The following is a 21,874-nucleotide window of genomic DNA, read 5'->3' on the forward strand; positions in this document are numbered from 1 at the left end:
GAAAGGTTTTCTATGTATGAATTCCTTAGAGTATTTTATATATAGGATTATGTCATATGTAAGTAAAGATAAATTTATATCTTCCTTTGCAATTCAGACTCCTTTCACTTCAGGATTTATTTTTATTTTATTTTATTTGCCTGATTGCTCTGGCTTAGAGCTTCCAGTACTGTGTTGAATAGAAGTGGCAAGAATAGGCATCCTATTTTGTTCCTCATCTTATGGGAAAAGCTTTCTGCCTTTCACCATTGTATACAATGTTTGCTGTGAATTTTTCGTCCATGGCTTTCATCATGTTGAAGAAGTTCTCCTCTAATCCTAGTCTGTGGAGTGTTTTTATCATGAAAGGATGTTGTTAAGTGCCTTTTCTGTATCAATTGAGATGATCACGTAGGATTTTCATCATTGTGTTAATATGGTGTAATGTGTCTTGGGAAGGATGGCGAATTGGGGAAGGATTGGGAGAGATGGGAACATAGGAATGAGGCAGAGGGCAGTGCCAGCTGAGGAGAAAGAGCCGGGTGAGACCTGCTGCTTCTTGTGTTTTACCCACTTGAGATCTGTCCTCCTGGGTGAAGGAAAGAGAAGCACAACTTCTGCTGTCCTAGCCTCTAGGACAGAGCCCCAGGTTTGCATCCTTTTCTTCTTGCAGTCGGATGTGATGCTTCAGGGGTTGAAGCACTGATTTACTTTCATGTGCTGAACCATCCTTGCATTCCTGTGATAAATCCCACTTGGTCATGGTGCGTTTTCCCCTTAATGTGCTGCTGGACTTCATTTGCTGGTATTTTGTTGAGGATTTTTACATCAATATTCATTAGAGATACTGGTCTGTGGTTTTTTTTTTCTTATAGTGTCTCTGTCTGGCTTTGGACTCGGGGTAATGCTAACCTCATAGAATGAGTTAGCAAACGTTCCCCCCTCTTCTATTTTCTGGAAAAGTTTGAGAAGGATTGGTGTTATTCTTCTTTAAATGTTTGATAGAATTCACTAGTGGTGGCTCTGGGGTTTTCTTTTTGGGGGAGGTTTTTTGATTATGGATTTAATCTCTTGTTATAGGTCTGTTCAAATGTTCTATTTCTTTTTGAGTCAGTTGTGGCAGTTTTTGTGCTTCTGAGCGTTTCTCCATTTCATCCAGGTTACATAATTTATTGACCTATAATTTTTTCATAGTATTCTGTTATAATCCTTTTTTATTTCCTTAAGGTCAGCAGTGTCTTTATGTTCATTGTTTTTTTTGTTTGCCCTGAGTGAAAACAGTCTGCTTCATGCACATCTGTATCCTCCATTCCAGGTAGCTTGCTGCCCTGACCCCCTCCCATAGCAACATTCTGGGGCTTCCTGGGGGAAATGTCCATTTTTGAATTTGCTGGTCAGTTTTATTTGGCCACTCTCGTGTCACTCTTTTTTTTTTTTTTGAGATGGAGTCTCACTCTGTTGCCCAGGCTGGTGTGCAGTGGTGCAGTCTTGGCTCACTGCAAGCTCTGCCTCCCAGGTTCAAACAATTCTCCCACCTCAGCCTCCCAAGTAGCTGGGATTACAGGTGTGCACCACTATGCCCTGGCCAATTTATTTTTTGTATTTTTATTAGAGACAGGGTTTCACCATGTTGGCCATGCTGCTCTGGAACACCTGACCTCAAGTGATCCGCCCACTTTGTCCTACCAAAGTGCTGGGAATACAGACATGAGCCACAGGCCTGGCCTTGTGTCACTTTTAACTAAAAAAAAAGTAGAAGGTATCAAAATAAAACAAAGCATTTCCATTTTGTTGAGTTTGCTTCTGGAGAAGTTTATTGATGCCTTAGGTTGTGTACTTTGATACTCTTTGTCTTCATTCCTCAGATGACTTAAGGCCTGTAGCCCTGCCATCTGCATAGGAGGAGCTCTCTTGTTCTAAATCTCCGAGCAGGTTTACAAGGGATCTGGAGGAACTCCAGGGAGGGAATGAGGAAAGAGTGGTCATGGTGTCTGGAGTCCTGGGCATGTCCCAAGGCCAGGCTGCTAGGCGTGTGTCTGGGCCTCTTCATGGCCCCCATGAGGATAAGCTGGATTGGTGGCTATGGTGTGGCCTTCAGGAGGGGGCTTCAAGCTGCCTCTGGTGTTTTCTGCCCCCTCAGGCTACCCCTGGTGAAGTAATGGGGACAGCCTGGCTCTGAGACTCTCTCTTCCTTCCTTGTCCTCTGGGTGACAGGGCATTGGTGACCCTCACCCTGGCAGGCCTGCCACATGGCCCATTCATTGGGTCCTCATAGTGGGGCATATCCAGATGCTGCATCTGGGTCCAGGCTGCAGATGCCTTTCCAGGATAACATCTCTCTAGCTGTTTTCCTCTGCCCTGCTTTCCTGGTGGAACACATTCCCTACACAGCTGTGCTCCATCTGGCCTACGTTCCTAGATGATGAGCAGGGATTCTCCATAGAGCTTGGCAGATGGAAAGTGGTTGAGGGGGTGCTGAGTGCCTAGGTGATGGTCTGTTACATCTCGTTTCAGCTGTGTTGGGAGTGGAAGAGGAGGAAGCCCCCGACATCAGCATATACCACTGCCCAAACTATGAGAAAACCCATGTGAAGTCCACCTGTAAGTATGGCAGGCCAAGCGGCCACCTCTTGCTGAAGAGAGCAGCATCCACCCTGCCTGGGCTGCATGGAGGGTGAGGTGTCTGCTGGGCCCTGGGTTGCTGGGGGCAAAACGCCCTGAGTAATGTCTAGGCCTGGGGACCCTGCCAGCCTAGTTTACTGTCCCCTGTAGCCTCACTAGGCCCACTGTAGCCCCTCCTCACCAGCTCCCACTGGCAGAGCCAGCTGTGCCAAGACCCAAAGGGCCTTCTGAGGCCAAGGGAGAGGCCAGGCCAGCCTGAGTTAGGGGGACACGGACTTGGGGACCTGGATGAATGGTGATGCAGGGGTTCCAGGGGTCTCCAGCCTAGCCCGGCCCAGCCAGCCACTGCCACACTGGGGGCCCAGCCTGTGTTTTCTGGGCATGTGCATTGTGGGTGGGCGTGGGCTCTGTCCTTTCCTCCCTTTTCAGCCCCGCCTCATCTCACCCACCTCCTCCTCTGCAGAGAAGCTTGGAGGGCCTGTGCCTTTCCCACACAACCTGCTGTTTGCATATCCTAAGGGCTGAGGCTCCATATTCTTCTCGGCCCTCTCAGGTGTGGTGGGTCCAGGGGTGCAGGCTTGCCTCACACTATGCAGGTTCATCCAGGTGAGCTGGAGGTTATGTGAGCCTTGAGCTCCAAACCTCAGCCCTGGTTGTGGAGGGGGAGCTGTGTGGTGGTCTTCAAGGACTTGGGAGGGGTGTGGCCTATAGATAAGACAGATGACATGGATGTGGGTGTGTGTGTGTTAATGTGTCCTCTGGGTTCTACTTCGTTGGAGGGTCTTGGGTGCTCACAGAAGCTGCAGGCTGGACGTGGGCTGTGGCTGGGGCAGCTGATCATATACGTGCTGACCTGAGCCCTGGACAAGGTGGGCCAGGGAATGTATCTGGCTCCAGGTCACAGCCAGTCTGAGTCACTCTCCTTCAAAGGGAGCCCCCTCCCAGTGCCGAGTTGCAAACTGAAGCACCAGACCCCCAAATCCCTGTGGGATGGGTCCTGTGGAACCAGTGGGGATGGAGTGAGGATGCAGGCAATGGGTGGAAGGGGCCCCAACACCCCTGTTCTGTGGGCTGAGGTCGGGTCGAGGGAGCTTTGGAGGCTTAACCTGGCAGCTGGTGATGCTGGGGTCTGGGGCAGGTGGGGATCCCACTACTCTGGAGACCTGGCTGCTCTTTCTTGGCCTCTCCCAAGGCCTGAACGCTTTGTGCCCGTCCATTGCTGGACAACGGTGGGGGTTTCATGTGTTGAGATCTCGACCTGATCCCCAGCACAGCCTCAACACGCAGGCAGACACCACGAAATATGCGAGAGGGTGATGAGGAGAAGCTAGCACGTCTTCCTGAACTTTCAGGCTGATGGCTTGCCTGCAGGGAGGTTCGGGGATTCCTAAATTGCCTTCTTACCCCTGGTCCCCAGTAGTTGGCTGCATTTATGCTCAGAAAGCATCTGCGTGTGGCAAGCTCTTTAACCCATCATCTGGTTACTGCTTGAAAACAGATAAAGGGTAAGAAGGATCAGCCCGGCAGGGTGGGGCATCCTAGTGTTTCTGCCACCTTATTGAGCCTACCCAGAAAGCTCAGGACTGCGCTGTCTTTATGACAGGAATGACATAAACAGGGGTGAGCTTCCAGTGGGGACCTGGGGCTGCCCCTGTTGGCCTGGGGGGTGGGTGTCAGGGCAGAGCAGGTTTGGAGCCAGGACACCTCAGGAGGTGCTTTCCTGGGGGGCAGGTCCCGCTCAGGGCCCCCGAGTGGGGCCTTGGGAGGATGCTGGGGTGGTGCTGCTCTTGTGTGGTTCACGCAGCAGGTACACGTGCGCGTTACTTGGGAAGAGGCTTTCAGACTGGTAGGGGGAAAGTGTCGGAAACTCCTGGGCCAGGTGCCTCTTCTCATAGTCAGCATACGTTTCGAGGGCTCCTTGCTTGGGGGGCTCTTGCATGAGCTGGGGATGGGGTAGAGCAATGGTGTAGTGCTGGGGTTGGGCAGGTTTTGCACCTTGGTGAGCACTCAGTTTCGAGTTGTCTAATGTCTCCAGGCATCCCCAGAAACAGCTCACCTGCCATGGGAGTCCTGTGTGCCTGCCTCAGCCAGTCCCTGCCCCTGTGCCTGCGGAGAGTTTAGGCAGAGGCCTGGTGTCCCAGCCTGCCCTCGATTGCAGCTAAAACCCCAGTGCAGGCTCCCCTTTCTGTCTCCTATAGCCAAGCGCCCAGGGAGAGACATTCTAGACCAGCAGACAGTGCTGAGGTTGCAGGCAGTGGGACCCCCAGCCCCTGCCTGGCTGTACACATGTGTGTGCGCATGTATGTGTGTACTTACATATTTGTGCATATGTATGTGTGCGTGCATGTGTTTGTGTGTATGTCATACTCTGTTCAGGCTGCCATAACAAAGTCTGTTTAGGCTGCCATAACAAAATACTACAGACTGGGAGGGCTTAAGTAATAGAAAATTTATTTCTCAAGTTCTGGAGGCTGGAAGTCCGAGATCAAGGTGCTGGCTGATTCAGTGTGTGGTGAGGGCCTGCTTCTGGTTCAGACAATGCCCTCTTGCCCTGTCCTCACATGGTGGAAGGAAGGAGGCAGCTCTTTGGGGTCTCTTTTATAAGGATACTAATCCCATTCATGAGGACTTCACCTTCAGGACTTCATTACCTCCCAAACGCCCCACCTCCTAAAACCGTCACCTTAGGGGTCATGATTTCAACAGATAAATTTTGGTGGGACAGATATTCAGTTCTTAGCTGTGTGCGTGTGTATGTGTGTGTGTGTGCATGCACGTGTGTCTGCATGCACGTGTCTACGTGCTGAGTGTGTTATATAAATTCTGTGAGGCAGATTTTTAGTTGATATTGAGGGCCATAGGCTCCATCAGGGACAAAGGCACATGGTTCTAGCACCTTCCACCAGTGTGCATGTTGAGATTTGAAGCGAATGTGCACTGTGCCCAGAGCCTGTCTGTGACGCCCCTTGTGGTGTTTGCGTTGACTGCAGCCACGCCTTGTACGCCAAAGCACCCTGGGGACAAGAGGGCCTCTCCGTGTCCCTGGAGAAGCTCTGAGCCAGCACTGGGAACCTCTGAAGGCCTTGAGCCTGCATCCACCTGTTCTGCCCCTGCCACCCTGGCCTGCGGGTGGGGATGGGGGCTGCTCAGGGTTGCTAGAGTTAACTGTGCCTGAGGCTTGGTTCTCACGTTTCACTGCCTCTTTTTGAAAGCCACAGTGGTGAGGATTGCAGGGTCCCTCCCTGTGCTGTTCCAACATGTCCCTTGAGCTGATTTTGGCCATTGCCTGTGGGCAGGGGCCATAGGCCCACAGGTTTACCTGACTGGCACAGATTTGGTACAGGGTGGCCCAGGGTACCTGGCCAGGAACTCGGGAAGGCGTCCCCTTCTGATGAGGAAGCTGCATAGCGGTTAGAAGCAGCCCTGAGCTGCAGCTCCTGACGTATACAGTCACTCATCTTATTGAACTGACTTTTCTCATCCCATCCCGCTCTGTGGGGTTAGGGTGACTGTGCTCAGCGGTCATCTCCGTGGGTATGCCATCACAGGGACGCTGTCATCATGCTCCCCATGTGGCTCTGGGACAGGGTGCCCTGTGCCAGAGCAGCAGGAAGGGCAGTCAGCCTCCTTGCCCCTCTGTGTATCTTTGCTGGCGACCTTGGCACGGCCCCACGTCTCTGGCCTCGGTTGCTTCATCCGTGAAGTGAGGGCCCCGCCCCACGAGAGAGGAGGAACACAGGTGTAGCCGGGGGACCCTGGCCTCAGTGAGCGTCCTCGGACAGGAGTGCGATTGATGATAATGACTATGCAGACAGGTGACAGGAAGGACGCCCCCACCTTGCCGGCCGTGCTGGCCCCTGCGGGCTCCCCTCCGTGGCACCCTGTCTCTGTGGGCTGCCTCCTTTTCCTTGGTCTCCTCAGCCAGCCCTGAGGCCTCTCCCAGCCACAGTGTCACTTCTGCTGCATGACCTCAGGGCTGCCTTGCACCCCTGCCTGAGTTGCCGCTGTCCTGGGCCTTCATTGCAGCTCCTCCTTGGAGCCCTGCCCACACTCGGTGCTCCTCGCAGGTGATGACCTGAAGGCAGGCAGGGAGCTCTGCTTGGTGCAGAAAGCTCAGCTCTGGAAGTTTCCTCCCTGGGTCCTACTTGGTTTCCCCCATGGAGTGCACGTAACTGCCTCCATTTCCATGAGGCCCTCTGAGGCAGGGAAGGCACTTTGTGAACTCTGAAGCCCCTCGCTCCCTGGATATCCACATTTCCCTGGGTAGCAGTAGGCCCAGCAGGAGGATGATGGTATTTACAGTCACCAAGGCTTAGGATTGTTGGGGGGGTCAGGAGGGTCTGGGCTGTCATTGGGGGTGTCTTTTTTCCAACTCCTTTACCCTCTGGGCCGAACATCTCAACACATGCACCACTAGGGCCTGCCTTGGCTCCCTGCCCATCTCAGCTCCTAAGAAGCAGGGACTCCCAAGCATCTGTCACTTAGGTGACACCTGCTCCAGCGTCGCCAGCCTTGCACGGAGCCAAGCTATTCAGTGAGTGCTTGCAAATTGCAACAGGAGGGCAGCTTGGAGTTATCTGTGGCCCTGGCATTGCCTGGCTCAGGCTGGCAGCAAGAGGGCAGGAGCATGGGCTGAACTGGGCCTTCCCTGTTGATAGTTATGAAAGCAGATGCATCCACTTCTCCTTCTAAGATGCTCTGAAGCCAAGCAGCCAGTGTGACAAGGATGGGAGACTTCATCTGCCTGCGGACACTCCCCCTGTGCCCACTGTGTGCTGGGCACAGTACTGGGTGCAGGGGGCAAACAGGGATGAGCCCAGGGTCTGTTAGGAGCACCAAGCCAGCTTGTGAGCATGTTCTGCCATTGAACAAGCATCTGCCACACCAGGTGGCTTTGCCCTGAGAAAAGGTCCAGAGGAGTCTGGCACAGACAGTGTGCATGTGCCAACTTAACGTCCCACAGGCAACCCACAAGGCCGTGCGAGCCTTTTTCTAGTAAAGATGAGGCACAAAGATGTCAGGTAATTTGCTCAAGGTCACACAGCCAGAAGAGGATTGGGAAAGACAGATATGAACTCCTTTTATTGTTCATCTATGGTGCCCCATGCTTCCCTCAGAAGTCCTGGTTTCTGGCCTTGACTCTGTTGGATTTTGCCAAATTTCCATAACGTCCACTTGAATTGCGGGCAGGAAGATTGAACACAATGCGAAGATTCTTTGCACATAAAAGGTCGCAGCTCCACCCAGCCCTGCTCCTTCGTGTTGGTAGTAGATCCTGCTCAGAGACAGGCGTTGCCACTGGGTGGTTGTCAGCTCCTTTTGTCCCCACAACCACTGAGACTCAGGAGGATGACGTGGTCTTCTGAGGCCCCTGTCCTCTGCATCTCCCAACCCCACCTTCATCTGTGAAGGATGGGCACCATACGGGCCCTGCCTGGCTCTGCTCTTGAATTCAGTCCCTTTACGCTCAAGGGTCAGCCTGTGTCAGACTCAGCAAAGCAGCCCCCAAGGAGGCATCTGCATGCCCCAGTGGCCTCCCTTATCCCAGCTGCTCTTCTCTGCCTGGTCGAATACGAGGCTGGGAGCTAGGGACATAGCAGTGTGGAGAGGAAATTGCTTCCCTCCCCCAGGTACTTGAAGTCCAGTAGGGGTGTGTGCGTTGTGTGTGTAGGGCTTGAGGTCCAGTAGGGGTGTGTGCATGTGTATGTACCTATGTGTGTGCGTGCATTGTTGCATGGGCACATAGTCCACTAGAGGTGTGTGCACATGTGCTCATATGCACATGTAAAAAGTCCAAGATGTCCGTACCTGGTGCCCCGGGAGAAGGTGTGACCTGAGCAGTGTGAGGCAGCAGGTGGGGTGGACAGGCCCAGCGTCTCCATCTGACACGTGGGGTTCTGGATTCAGTACTGCATCTGCCCTGACTGCCCTATGGTCCCAGATGTGGCACCACAGCCAGGCCTCCTCCTGTGGCTGTGGAGGTGGGTGGCCAGACCCAGGTTCGCCTCTCGGGCACTGAGGCCCTGTCCACACTTGTTCTGGCGCAGGAGGCCTCGGGCCTGACGTGGTCTCTGACCTGTGTTTGCCTGCAGTGCTAAAGACATAGTGACCCGTGTGCCAGACAGTCAGCTCACGCTGGGCCACATGGAGGATTACAGCTTCACCAAGCCCATCTTCATCCCTAAGAAAGACGGGCTGGGCCTGGCTGTCTCGGCCCCCATGTTCTATGTAAGCAATGTCGAGAAATATGTGTGTAAGCGCCATCCCCTTCAGAGGGCTCTGGGGCTTGAATTGGGAGTGCTGGGGCACCCCCCACTGTGCGTGCTGTTTCCCCGGCCCGACTGTGTCCCATGTGTGCCATAAGCAGGGAAGGCTCAAGGCTCACTGTACTCTGTTCCCAGTGCTTTTAGATCATACTTGTGTCCCACTGAGATGACATGTGACCTGGCAGGTCCCTTGCCCTCCCAGATACTCTGGCTGCAAAGTGGGGGCTGGTCTGGGAGACCCTTTGATTCTGGCAGCTATGAATTGCATTCCTGTGGGTGCTACATGACACCGCCACGCCCGGGAGTCCCTGGTGTTGGCGGGCGCATGTCCCCATCCTGGCTGCCTGGCCGGGCACTTGGCCGGATGCCTGGCCTTCTTCATCTGTACTGTGACCTGCCCCCACGGCACCAGAGTCTCCTCGTCTGGATTCCATCTGGGTTCTAGCCAGTGCCATCGCCATCAGTAGTGCCCATTTTATGTCCTCTTGCAGCTCCAGATCTACTGGGCTCAGGTAGGCACTTGTGGGTGCAGGAAGCACCAGTGGGGATGCCATTTGAGAGCCAGTGGCAGGGAGAGGCCAGCACATCTAGCAGTGACCATGATAGGCCAGTGGCCACACGGCCAAGCGTGGAGGCCATGCATGGTTGCAGGGCTTCAAGGTGCTCATGGGGGATGCATGGATGGCCGGCATGGGGAGGGAAAACACTGAACAGGGAAATGCCCAGGACAGGAGCTGGGCGGGCAGGCACACTGTCTTCTTGGTGCTGGGGCTCCGAGAGGACTACCCCCACCACTCTGAGCCTCACTCCCTTCCTCTGGCGCCGCTCGTGAGGTGTGTGCTGGAGATGAAATGAGGTCACCTGTATAAGCCTCTGGGCACATACGGGCACCCATCAGGAGGCTCACAAGTTCAATTTCAGCAGGGGCCTGGGACCACGTCACTCCTCTCGAGCCACATAGCCATCCTGGGGCCACTGAGACTGGGCTCCCAGACTTGTGAGGAGGAAGAGTGAGCACCGTGGGAGCTGTCAGGCATCTCAGGAAGAGGGGCTAGAAAGGTCTCATCCCGGGACCTGGGGTGGAGGTCTTGGGGGTCCATGCAAAGGGGCTGTTTCTGTGGGATTCTTACTGAGGAGGAGGGCAGGCTGGGCATGGTTTGAACTGTGGCAATAGCGCTGTGGCTGACCCTGCCCTGAGCCAGGATCCAACCCCTGGTCTTGCCTGTGCTCGGCTTTGCCGCAGGTTTGCCTGAGTAGAGAGAGGGCCATGGCCATCTGGTGGGCTTGCTGCACGATGCTGGTCTGGCAGCCTTGTGTACCACAGCCTTAATGTTCACACTCGCTGGGCCAGTGCTCTTTGTCACCTTCCCAGCCCCAGGCATGGTGCACGCAGTGCACCATACAGGTGAGGGCCTGCCCAGTGTCAGGCATTTTTCTAAGCTCTTCTGATGTGGAAGCTAATTTCCTCCCTCCCACATCTCTGAGAGGTGGGGCCAGCTCTGCCACCAAGGCCCTGGGGTCATCTAATTATGCGGACAGGGGCTGGTTTGTCCCCTGGCCCTGTTCCTTCCACAGCTGTTCCTGAAGAAGCAGGGAAATGGTTCATAGTTTGTATTGCTTCTATGTTTTTCTTTCCTCTTAATTTTTTTTTTTATGGTGAAACTTTTTAAACACACATAAAATTTAACAGTCAGCCGTCATACACCCAGCACTGGAAATAAAAACCACCAGCTTTCAGCTGATTTTCTGCCTCCCTATGTTTGTTCTCTTGTAGTATTTTAAAAGAAATTCTGGCGCAGGCATGGTACCTCACGCCTTTAATTCCAGCACTTTAGAAGGCTGAGGTGGGTGTTCATCTTGAGGCCAGGAGTTCGAAACCAGCCTGGCCAACGTGGTAAAACACTGTCTCTTCTCAAAATACAGAAATTAGCCAAGTGTAGTGGTGGCACCTGTAGTCCCAACTCCTCGGGAGGTTGAGGCAGGAGAATCGCTTGAACTCGGGAGGTGGAGGTTGCAGTGAGCCAAGATCCAAGATCACACCACTGCACTCCAGCCTGGGTGACAGAACAAGAGTCCATCTCAAAAAACAACAAAAAAAATCTTTTGACATACATCATTTTACCCATAAAAATTACATTACATAGCTCTAGCAGACAATTTAAAAAATATATAATCACAGTTCCATCATCGCACTTGATAGTATTAACAATAATTCCTCGGTGGCATGTAAGACCCAGTTTAATTCTTGTCAGTTGCCTCAAAAATACCTTTCTACATTTGGCTGTGGAATCCCAATGAGACCTCCACATTGCATTTGGTTTTTATGTCTCTGAAGTATCTTTTCTTCTGACTCTGCCATTTCCTTCCATCCCATTAATTTGTTGGGGAGAAGGCCATGTTGGCCCTGCAGAAGGTCCCACACCCAGGATTTGGTTGCCAGCATCCCCAGTGGTGTCATTGAGCAGGTTCCTCTGTCCCGGGACTTGCTGTAAACTCGTGGTTAGAGGCTTGCTTGACTTGCCTTCAGGTTTTTGGCAGGACTCCCTCTGGGTGGGTGTGCCTCCACCCATGGGGAGGCCTGTCATGCCTGGCGACACTGTTGCAGTGATGCAGACAATGACAGTGGCCCTGGCACCCACCTCATCTGTCCACGCTAATCCCATGACCTTGTGCTTTGTGGTCAGCGCAGCCACGGAGAACTATTGCAAAGGGCAACTGGCAATTCTGTCTTTCCTTCTCCCTCTATCAGTCACCAATCTTTATAAAGAAATTTTCTCTTCAGCTCATCTGGTTATCCTGAACTTTTCTTTGTCAACTACAGAAAAGGATTTTCCCTTTATTTATCAGTTTGCCAATTATCAGAGTAATGAATTGGTGCCCTACAAATGCAGGGGGTTTGATAGCTTAATTTTTAAAATTTAGGTAGGTCTCATGAACTACTTGGAATATACACTAAAATGTATTTGTTGTTCATATGAAATTCAGGCAGGCCAGGCATCCTGTGTTTTCATTGGCTAATCTGGCCACCCTCGCGGAGGTGTGTCACCTGGCCACCTCGCAGCATCACCAGGTCAGAGGAAGAGTGGTTGGGGCACTTCGTTGAGCCAAGAAAAGCAGGTGGGTGAAGTGAAGCTGGATGTTGGCACCCAGAGCCTGAGCATCCAGCCCCTGGCAGCTCTTGCCATGTGTGAGGGCAGCCAAGGGTGTGTGTCCATTCTACACATCCCGGCCTCAGGGAGGCTGTGCCACCCTCCCAGGGTGCTCAGGCTCCACCCGCCACCGCCCCACGGCTGGAGCGGAGTGTGGATGTGACAGATGTCACCAAGAAGAAGGACTGCAAGATGAAGCTTGAAGGAGTTTGTGAACTGTTACTACATCACCAACTGCAAGCGGGTCCTCAACATTACCAACCTTGAGTTCTTCGACACCCAGTGAGCACCAACACAGTGGGGGTGTGGGGGCTGGGGTTGGGGCAGGGTTGCTGTGCTGTCCTTGGCAGTCACCTGAGAAGCACAGGTCGAAGGTCTGAGAGTCTGGAACACTGCACATGGCACACACTGATTTATCCTGTTTCTCTCTCTCTCTCAAATTTTTTTCCTTTTTTCTTCCTTTTTTTTAAAGGCTGGCCCAAAGCTGTTTCTCTTTTAATGTATGAAGGTGACACATCATGAACCATTTGAACAAAAATAAGGAGCGAACAGGCAAAGCCTCTTCTGACCTTGGCCACCCCCATCTCACTCGTCAGAGAGAACCACTGGTAACGGTGTGTGGTTTTTTCCAGAATGCACACACTCATGACGCAGACACATCGACCACACACCCACTTAGGACACACAACATCCATATTTACTCATGAACACACTCAGCACTCATAACACCAAGTCGTAGACATGCTCATGACACACTGACTCATGGACACTCCAACACATGACACATGACACACACTCACATTTGCTCATGGACACATGACACGCTCACTCATAGATATGCCACACGCAGTCATGATACACTCATACCTACTCAGACACATGGTGCACTCACACTCAAGGACTCCAGGACACACTCGCCAAGACACGACACATTCGCAACCCACCACCACTCACCCATGGACACACTCATGCCAAATTCATAGACACGACACAGTAGTAGACACACGAACACACATGACACACACAGCATTCACCAACACAGGGTACACTCACACTCATGGAAACCCCAACCCACTTGTGATACAACATACTAACACACTCGCTCACATGACATGGGCATGTGATACACTCATGGACATTGACAGACACACCTGCGGACACACTCCTGTTACACAGGCACTGACAAACACAATAGACTCATGACATGCTTATGACACACACATCCTTGGTGCACTGAGACGCTGACTCACTGGCACACTCACACTCCTAACACCCTCATCCCTGGCACAGTTACCAACACCTGCACACACCCATGTAGACACCTACACTCTCACACATGAGATCCTGCATAGGCGGCTGTTGTGACCTGTGTCCCAGGGAAGGTGGGCCCCACACAGACGTGCCTTGGTTGGCCCAGTCTCCCTGAGTTCCTGGCGCTAGTTGTCGTCAGCCCTGTGGTCACTGGGTGGGGCATCCTCTGTCAGGGCTGACCTACACCAGCCTGGTTTCCTAGTGGCAGAGCTGCTGGTCCCACACTTTGTGGCTCTGACCTTGTTCTCCAATGGCTGCCGACTTGGTGGTGGTTGGTGCCAGCCCTGGATCCACCCCTCACCCCGTCTCCATCACATCTCCTCTGCTGTCCGGCTGGCCCCTGGGAAAGATCCAGAACACTCATCGTAAGGCATGCGTGGCTAAGGATGGCTTCAGTCTGCATCATTTCCATCATGCCTACTTCCTGAAAGCACATAACACAGGTAAAGGGGCAGGTAGGACGAAACAAAAGAATTATCTAAAACCACACCAAGAGAATACAAAACTGTGTTAAAAGCCACAAAAAGGTTATATGGCCCTGCACGGTGGCTCTTGCCAATAATCCCAGCACTTTGGGAGGCTGAGGCAGGACGATCGCTTGAGGCCGGGAGTTTGCAGCCAGCCTGGGCAACAAAGCAAGATCCTGTCTTTATTTTTAAAAAAGTTTTTTAAAAAGGTAATAAGCATTCAGTTTGGTTTGAGCTTCCTAACAGCAAAGGCAAAAAGGGAAATGGAGTGGGTTATGGTATCAGAGGGAGCAGTATTTGTTGCTTTGGTACCAAACAACATAACTGAGTCATGTCTCCATCAACTTAATTTACTTCCCTGCCTGGGTAGGGGATTCTCACAGAGAGATGTTGGGATGATGGAGCTAGGGAGAGAGGGTACTTTGGCCTGTGGTTTTCCATTGGGCCTTTATGGGCCATCCCTTTTCCTCCTGTGTCCACTGGCCCAGTCCAAGACCATTAGGGGGTTGTTGGCAACTTTTTTGGGGCAGTTAACCTACCAGAGCCTTCATGTGGGCTTGGGTCAGGGCCATGGAGTGGGCTCTGCTTCATCATTAAGTCTGTCCCCTAAGATGTTGGCCAAGTGGGTAAGGTCAGGCCTGACCCCATGGGCTGTCTGGGGTAGCTCTTGGGGCCTGCTGGCTCAGGGGGGCCACAGTGACCAATGTACCCCCAGACCAGAGAGATGCCTGCTGTGTGGCAGGTCTAGGGTGATGTGCACACTGCTGGTCATTCAGACACATGCCACATCTGGACTGTTGGTCACGGTGGCTTTGCGTGTCCGTAGGGGCTTTGAGGACCACCCCCCACCAACTCAGAGAAAGGTGTGGCCTGCACCTAAGCTGGCCAAGCAAGGGAAAGGAGGACATTTGAGGGTGTGGTGGGAGGTAGGGACAGCCTGGCCCCTGTGGTGTGTGGTGGTTGGAGGACCCAGCTGGGATGGGTTGCGAGGGCCTTTGTGGCAGGGAACACTCTCCTGTGGGCAGCGATGCGCCCAGACTGCTGAGGGTTCAGAGCTTGGCAGTGGGCATTGATGGGGCAACGAGGACTCCTGGCGGCTGGAGAAGGCTGCTGGTTTGGAGTCTGCTGGAGATTTAAAGGTGAGGTCTGTGACTGAGGCTGGTGGGATTGGGGCGGTGGAACTCTGCTTGTGATTTGTGACAGTCTTGTCCAGGTGGTGTGACCTTTGAGTAGAGACAACAGCACTTTCAGATGGGATGGCAGAGACGTGACAGACACTGTCTTCCTGGAGGCAGCAAGAACTCCCAGATCTGGTTCTTGGCGGCAGCTGAAATGTTATTGAACAGGTGCTTTTTTTTTTCTGAGACGGTGTCTTGCTCTGTTGCCTAGGCTAGATTACAGTGGGGTGATCTCGGCTCACAGCAACCTCAACCTCCTGGGTTCTAGCGATTCTCCTGCCTCAGCCTCCCAAGTAGCTGGGATTACAGGCACGCCACCATGCCTAGCTAGTTTTTGTATTTTCAGTAGAGACAGGGTTTCACCATTTTGGCCAGGCTGGTCTCGAACACCTGACCTCGTGATCTGCCCATGTTGGCCTCCCAAAGTGCTGAGATTACCACGTGAGCCACCGTGCCTGGCCTAGTTAGACGTTTTTCATGAAATATAGTGCATTTTATGCAGGATAGTGACATTTCATTGAATCGAAGGCTGCCTTTGCATTTCCCTGTCTTCCCTGGATATGAGTTGGCTGGATTTGACAGTGACCTGACATGGCCAGGTGTCGCGGGTGCCCCATTGTCAGCTCTGAAGAGCAGTGGCTGTTATCTAGGTGACACCAGAGGCACCTGGGCTGAGTGTGAGAAATGATATCTATGCTCCAGCCCTGCACATTACAGCCACGTGCACGTGGCCAATCCAGAAAGACTCACTTTCCAGTTCCCAGGAAAGGAGTTTCCCTCTCAGGGGTGGATGGTTTTGGGGCCTTCTCATTGTCTTCTGGGGGTGGAGGCCAGCATCACACCCAGTCTCCTGCCAGGGTCACAGCCAGCGCCTGGGCTCGTTCCGCCCTCTGTGATCCTGTGTGCTCCTCTGTGAAATGGGAGCTGTGACCCGTGGCCCACAGGTGGTGAGACAGTGTGGGGCGTGCCTCACAGAGCATGTTTCCCACTCCAGGGGACATCAAAAAGGGAGCCCCAGGTTCCCTCACCACCTTCCTCTCCCAACCCCAGGATGTCCAGCTTCGTGGAGCCACCTGACATCGTGAAGAAACTGACCTAGGTGGGAAATCCCTGGCCAGATGATGCATTGTTGGCCAAGCCCAAAGTCAGCAAGTACTGCCTGATCTGCATGAAGGACAGCTACACAGACTTCCACATCGACTCTGGGGGTGCCTCCGCCTGGTACCACGTGCTCAAGGTGAGCCACGCCCCTTGGGGCACCTTGGCTTTGCCGTGGCCATGACCCATCTGCAAGATGGTCTGCAGTCCCTGGGAGCCCTGACTGTGGACAAGATGCCACTCCCCAGTGGGCCCCGGACCATCCATCCCTGGAACAGGAGGCCATGGAGACATTGCTGAGTGGAGGGGCGGGGGTGCATTGTGGGTGGAGGGGCGGGGGTGCGTGTGTGGGTGGAGGGGCGGGGGTGCGTGTGTGGGTGGAGGGGCGGGGGTGCGTGTGTGGGTGGAGGCGCGGGGGTGCATTGTGGGTGGAGGGGCGGGGGTGCGTGTGTGGGTGGAGGGGCAGGGGTGCATGTGGGATCAGAGAACCACACAAGTTTCTCATTTTTCTAATGGGATTCAGGCTCGTTAACAATTGGGTGAGGCTACTGGGTGACCGTACACTTAGAGGAGAAAAGGGGTTGTTGTGAAGACATCCTGGAAGAGGGGCCAGCCATAGCCAGTGCCCCGCACAGGAGCCAGCAGGCAGGATAGGGGCATCTGAGTGGGCAGGGAAGGCTAGGAATCTCATCATCGAGGCTGAGAGAGGGAAGCCAGAAGAAAAATAAGATGTAAATAGCAACAGAAACAAAGGAAACTCTAAGCTGGGGGGCTCCCCTAGCTGCTAACTCAGTTCTCCAGACCAACTGAAACTGGAGCTGAGGGCGGTGCGTGTGCTGATCCCACCTCTGGGAGGCCTTGAGGAAGTCACTGAGGCATTCTTGGAACCTGCCTTGGCTTTGCTGCAGTAGGACAGGAGTCTCGCTGCTCCCAGTGCAGAACCCCTCCTGGGGCCTGGCATAAGACCGCCTGGGACACAGTGGCATCATTTGACCCAGCCTGAGATCCAAGTGGCTCTCAAGAGTGGAGCTACCTGGAATGCTTCTGACAGCCAGTTACAGCTTTATTTACAACCTGGGCACCCACACCATTTGTAGTGCCTCAAAACTATGTAATGTGGGATTATGGGCTTTAGCTCTTGACTATGCTGGGGGCCCAGATACCCAGAACCTTCCTAACACGCACACTTCTGAATTGCAAAGCACCTGTGCCCTTAGTGATGTAGGCAGGAGTCGTGGACCTGGGTAGGGCACTTTTCACATTAGGGCCTATCACTTGCATCCCCACCCCACGTCCTGGCATGGGTGGCTCTGCCAACAGGCTCTCTTGTCAGGGAGAGAAGACTTTCTATCTCATCAGGCTGGCCTCGGTCGACATCTCCTGTATGAGTGCTGATGGTCTGCCTCTAACCACAGCGAGATGTTCTTTGCCGACCAGGTCCACAAATGCTACAAGTGCATCATCAAGCAGGGCCAGACCATCTTCATCCTCTCAGGGGAGTGCAGGCAGCTTTGGGGACCGTGTCCTAGGGCTTGCAGGCCCTCACCAAGGTTACGCCCCTCTCCCTCAGGCTGTCCCCCCACCATAGGGTCTGTTTGCATCCCTGGCATGCGTGCTCCCTTGTCCGGAGCTTAACGCCACCCTAGCCCAGTCCCTGCAGAGGGGCTAGCAGTGCGGCTTGTGCTGTCTGGTCAGCATGGGCACTCTTCACCACCGAGGCCACCTTGGAGCTGTACAGCCAGTCAGCCCGTTTCACAGCCTGGCTGGGCTCACTGTGACTGAGCCCACGGCTGGAGACCCAGCTCAGAGAGCCTTGTGTGGGGACAGCAGCCACGGCATCAGAGCCAGTGAGGGAGGACGGCCCCAGCTGCTAATTAAGGCAATATTAGGGGACATTTTGAGTCTGTGCTGAAGGAGAAAGCCTGTCGTGAGCCGCTGTGTGCCCCTAAATGATGTAAGAACAAATCCCAGACATCCCGCTGTTTCATTAAATATTCCACTATTTCTGAAGGGCTTCCTTTCCTTCTGAAGTAACACAGCTACAATACCGTTCTCACACCTCAAAAAATGAACAATTAACGACAATTCCCTAGTATCATCAAATAGCCTATTGGTGTTCAGATTTTCACATTGTTTTATAGGGTTTTTTTTCCTTCATTTTAAAAAAGTATCAAACTGAGGCCCTCACATTTTAATTATTTATAAGCCTCAGAATCTTCTGTAATCTCTGGGTCTCTCCTTCCTCTGTCGGCTTCCTCACAGTCAACAGCTATTTAGGAAAGAGCTGTGGGTTTCCCAGGGTCTGGGCCAGGCTCTGTCTCCGAGAATAACCCGGGGTCCAGTCCCAGCTCTGGGGGCGATGCAGCTGCCCTGGCCTTGTCTCCTGCCCCTGAGTGTGGTTGGGAGGCCGGGTAGCTGGACACAGGCTGGGGCTTCCTCTGTCTCTGAGTACTGCACTCATGTGGCCTGAGCGAGTCTCCTTAGTCCTAGGCCTTGGTTTCCCTGTCTGGTACAGGGCTGGACTGAGTAGTCTGTGCCGCCTCAGACACAGCCTCTCACCCAACCCCATTCCATGGAGCCCGGGGTGGGCCCAGGGCCAGAGAGCTTCTCCCAGGGAAGCCCCAGGCTGCTGGTGAAGCTGCAGAGGTGAACAGGGCATCAAGGCACAGGTGGGCAGGAGCTGGAGCCTGGGTTGGGCCGGGGAAGGCCTGTGCTGGTCTCTGCCACTCCCTGATCTGGAGCCATGAGAAGCCCGTTCATGGGAGCTAGGTCGGGTGCCAGCCACTCCTGTTTCTCAGGCTGGAGCTGCGCCACACTCACCCCTGTGGACTGCCTGGCCCTCGCGGGACATTTCCTCCACAGCCTGAGCATGCAGATGCAGAGGAGGTAGTGGCTGCCTTGCTGTCTGCCCTCAGGCTCCACGGCGCAGTGTCCTCCCTCTAGCTGGGTCGGTGCTGGACACCTTGGGCCGAGCACTGGCTCATCCTGCCTGTGGGTGACCTGGACATGACCGTCAGTCTCGGTAGGCCTCTTCGTGATGTGGAGGGAAGGAGGAGATGGGCTCTGGGGTCGTGCAGGCCGACCCCTCTAGGGACTTGGCTGCTGGACAGTCATAGTCACCCTTGGTGGGTTTGGGTTGCTTAAAATCCTGCTCCCTTCTCTTCTCGGGCACCAACAGAGCTCTCGTGGGCCCCGAGCCCTGCAGCCTCCCAGGGCGATTGTCCCCTGGTCCACCTCAGCTATGCAGGGCCCAGTGGGGAAGCCTGAGCTGGTGTGTCTGGGGCCTGGATCCACCCCCATTGTCGCCTGCTTGATGGTTAGTGCACTGAGAATGGCTCTTTGGTGGCTTTCAGAGCATATGAAGTGGAAAGAAGGTTGAAACTGGGCAGCCTGACTCAGTTTCCCAACCTCAAAACCTACTTCTGGTACATGGGGAAGCACCTGCTGGAGGCGTTCAAAGGTACTGGTCACTCCAGGGTGGGCGTCCAAGCCAGGGGCTGTTGTCTATGGGGGAGGCCAGACCTGGCTCAGGGCTGACTGACTGGGTGTGAGTGCCGCCTTCCTGTGGCCTGAGCAAGTCCTCTTGGGACTCAGCCTCCTGGCCCTCAGTTTCCCCCTCTGTGTAATGCAGGGCTGGATTGAACAGGTTGGGCCTCTCCTTCCGATTGGACTGTCTCTTGTTTTAGAATGAGCACTGGGCTGCGGGTTGAGAGGGGCGAATGTGTGAAGCCTCGGTGCAGGTATCAGTCACACCCGCTCCACTCTTTAGTCTCGCCTTCATTGGGAATGTGGGGCCCTGGCTCTGTCACCAGCTGAGGAATGGGTGTGAGTGGGCTCTGGGTCCACTTAGGATCCCTCAGGGCCGTGGAAGCTGGACCATGACGCAGCCTTGTGGCTCGGTCCTGGCCCTCTGTGGAGGCACTGTGGCATCCCTGGGCCACCCCTTTTGTCCCAGGTCCTGCCTGGCCACACCCTCAGAGATGATAGCAGGTGGCTTCCTGCAGCCACCACCCTGTTCAGGTCTCCAGACTCTGCCCAGCAGCGTGAGGGAGCTTACAAGAGGGTTTGCATTTATGTGTGATTTTCTTTCTCAGTGCGCCCTTCACCAAAAGTTGCTTTTTTTTGGTTCTGATAGCAGCCAAGAGCTCTTTCATCCAGAACCCTTTGCATTCTGGCCCTAGTTTGAGAAGGAAAAATGGTCCTTAGTCATGGCTGGCCAGGTTTCAGTAAGATTCTCCCATTGCTCCCTAAATGTGGAGCCATACAAATAAGGTTTAATCTTTATTATTTAGGAAATATATTACTTTGGAGACAGACTAAGCTCCTGTAGCAACAAGACACCAAAATATAATGTCTTAATAAAAGCACTTTATTTCTGTCTTCAGTAACAGTGTGCAGCTGAGGGATCCAGGCCGGTGGCAGGCTCTGCTCCATGTCTTCTCCCAGACACCCATATTCAGTGGCTCTTATTCCCATACATGCTCAACATATGGGGTCTATACCTGCTTCCCTGGGAACTACAATGATGTTATTTTCCAGGCAACTTCGAGGAGACGAGGAAGTGTCGGCAAGTCTCATCTTTAAAATGGTGACTATAGTAGTGTGGCTATAGAATTTATTGTCTAAACCCGAGCAACTTTGAGGGGAAAAGGGGAGTGCTAAACATACTTCTATACTTTTTGAAGTATTTATTAATTATTAGCTGATAATTTATTTTTATTGTATTGGTAGATCTGAAAAATTGTTCTAAAGAAAATTATAAAATAGTTTTAAAAATAGCTTATATTTGTATGCCTACTGCCACAGAAAGGAAACTGTTGGCTGTGTTGTGTGCATCCAGAGAGGATTAAGAATAGAGAGATATTGGTTATGTTACTGGACGTCGTTCAGATGCAAGCTTCTGTTACAGTAAGAACCCTTCTTGCTGTGCCCACACAGATGTCTCATGTACTATGAGAGAAAATCAAGGGAGAATCTGGAAGTGCAGAAACCATCAAGGCCTACCTTAATGCAACCATTAATAACGTGGTTAAAAGTGAAAAATTCTGGGAAAAATCCTAAACTAGATAGGACGATAGACTGATAGGAAACCTAGTTTTTATTTGGATGATTACATATCCCGATAAATCTCAAGGAACAATTCCAAAAGAACAAGAAAGTGAGAGCTAAACTTGTATCATGGGAATTCATTGTAAGTATTAAAGACATACACGAACTTTGAAACTTTAACAGTTCTGAGATAGAGAAGAATATAATTATGACATTGTTATACAGAATATGTTCTTTATAATAAAATGTCTTTAATATTCAGGAAATTTATTTCTGTGTATTATGTGAAATAAGTATAACTTTTTTAAAGGTAAAAATTTCAAGCCTCAAGCTGTGTTATTTAAGCCAGGATGATGAGAATGATTCAACACAAACATTGAGTAACTATCCAAATTGAATATGAAGAATTGCGTGGCAGTTATAAGCATAACTAAATCATGAAACTGGATTTAAGAAATATTGGTGTGCAGCAAAGAGTAAACATTCAAATACTAGAGAAATTTGGGAAACTTCAAATTTTGGGTGGAGGCAAGGACGATAAGGAGGACAAGAAGAATTATCTAGGGAGGCTGGAGGAAAACTAAGAGAATATGGTGTCTGAAGAAAAAAAATTTCTTCGCATTAAATAACTTTATTTTCTTGTTTTTTGATGTGAAGAACTTGGTAGAGGAATTAAGAAATTTCAGATGCAGAAAAAGAAGAGTATTGCTGGAATGATAGGCATGAGTAGATAACAGGTGTGATGGTTAATACTG

At 52.5% G+C, this 21,874-nt stretch overlaps 1 long non-coding RNA gene across 2 annotated transcripts in view; it reads left to right on the forward strand.

The window, feature by feature from the left end:
• Positions 1 to 21,382, forward strand: part of LOC129051488 (uncharacterized) — a 38,645-nt gene extending 17,263 nt beyond the window's left edge. The window contains exons 2-8 of one of the 2 annotated variants that reach the window (XR_010136868.1): positions 2,494 to 2,580; positions 11,853 to 13,770; positions 14,998 to 15,140; positions 16,023 to 16,209; positions 18,869 to 19,092; positions 19,424 to 19,530; positions 20,456 to 21,376. This is a non-coding gene — a long non-coding RNA (uncharacterized LOC129051488). Of the gene's footprint in view, positions 1 to 2,493; positions 2,581 to 9,791; positions 9,927 to 11,852; positions 13,771 to 14,997; positions 15,141 to 16,022; positions 16,210 to 18,868; positions 19,093 to 19,423; positions 19,531 to 20,455 lie in introns of those variants that run through there. The other variant, XR_010136869.1, reaches the window with a different exon arrangement.
• The last annotated feature ends 492 nt before the right edge of the window (positions 21,383 to 21,874 follow it).

This window comes from Pongo abelii, chromosome 15 (assembly GCF_028885655.2).
Source record: "Pongo abelii isolate AG06213 chromosome 15, NHGRI_mPonAbe1-v2.0_pri, whole genome shotgun sequence".
NCBI lineage: Eukaryota > Metazoa > Chordata > Mammalia > Primates > Hominidae > Pongo > Pongo abelii.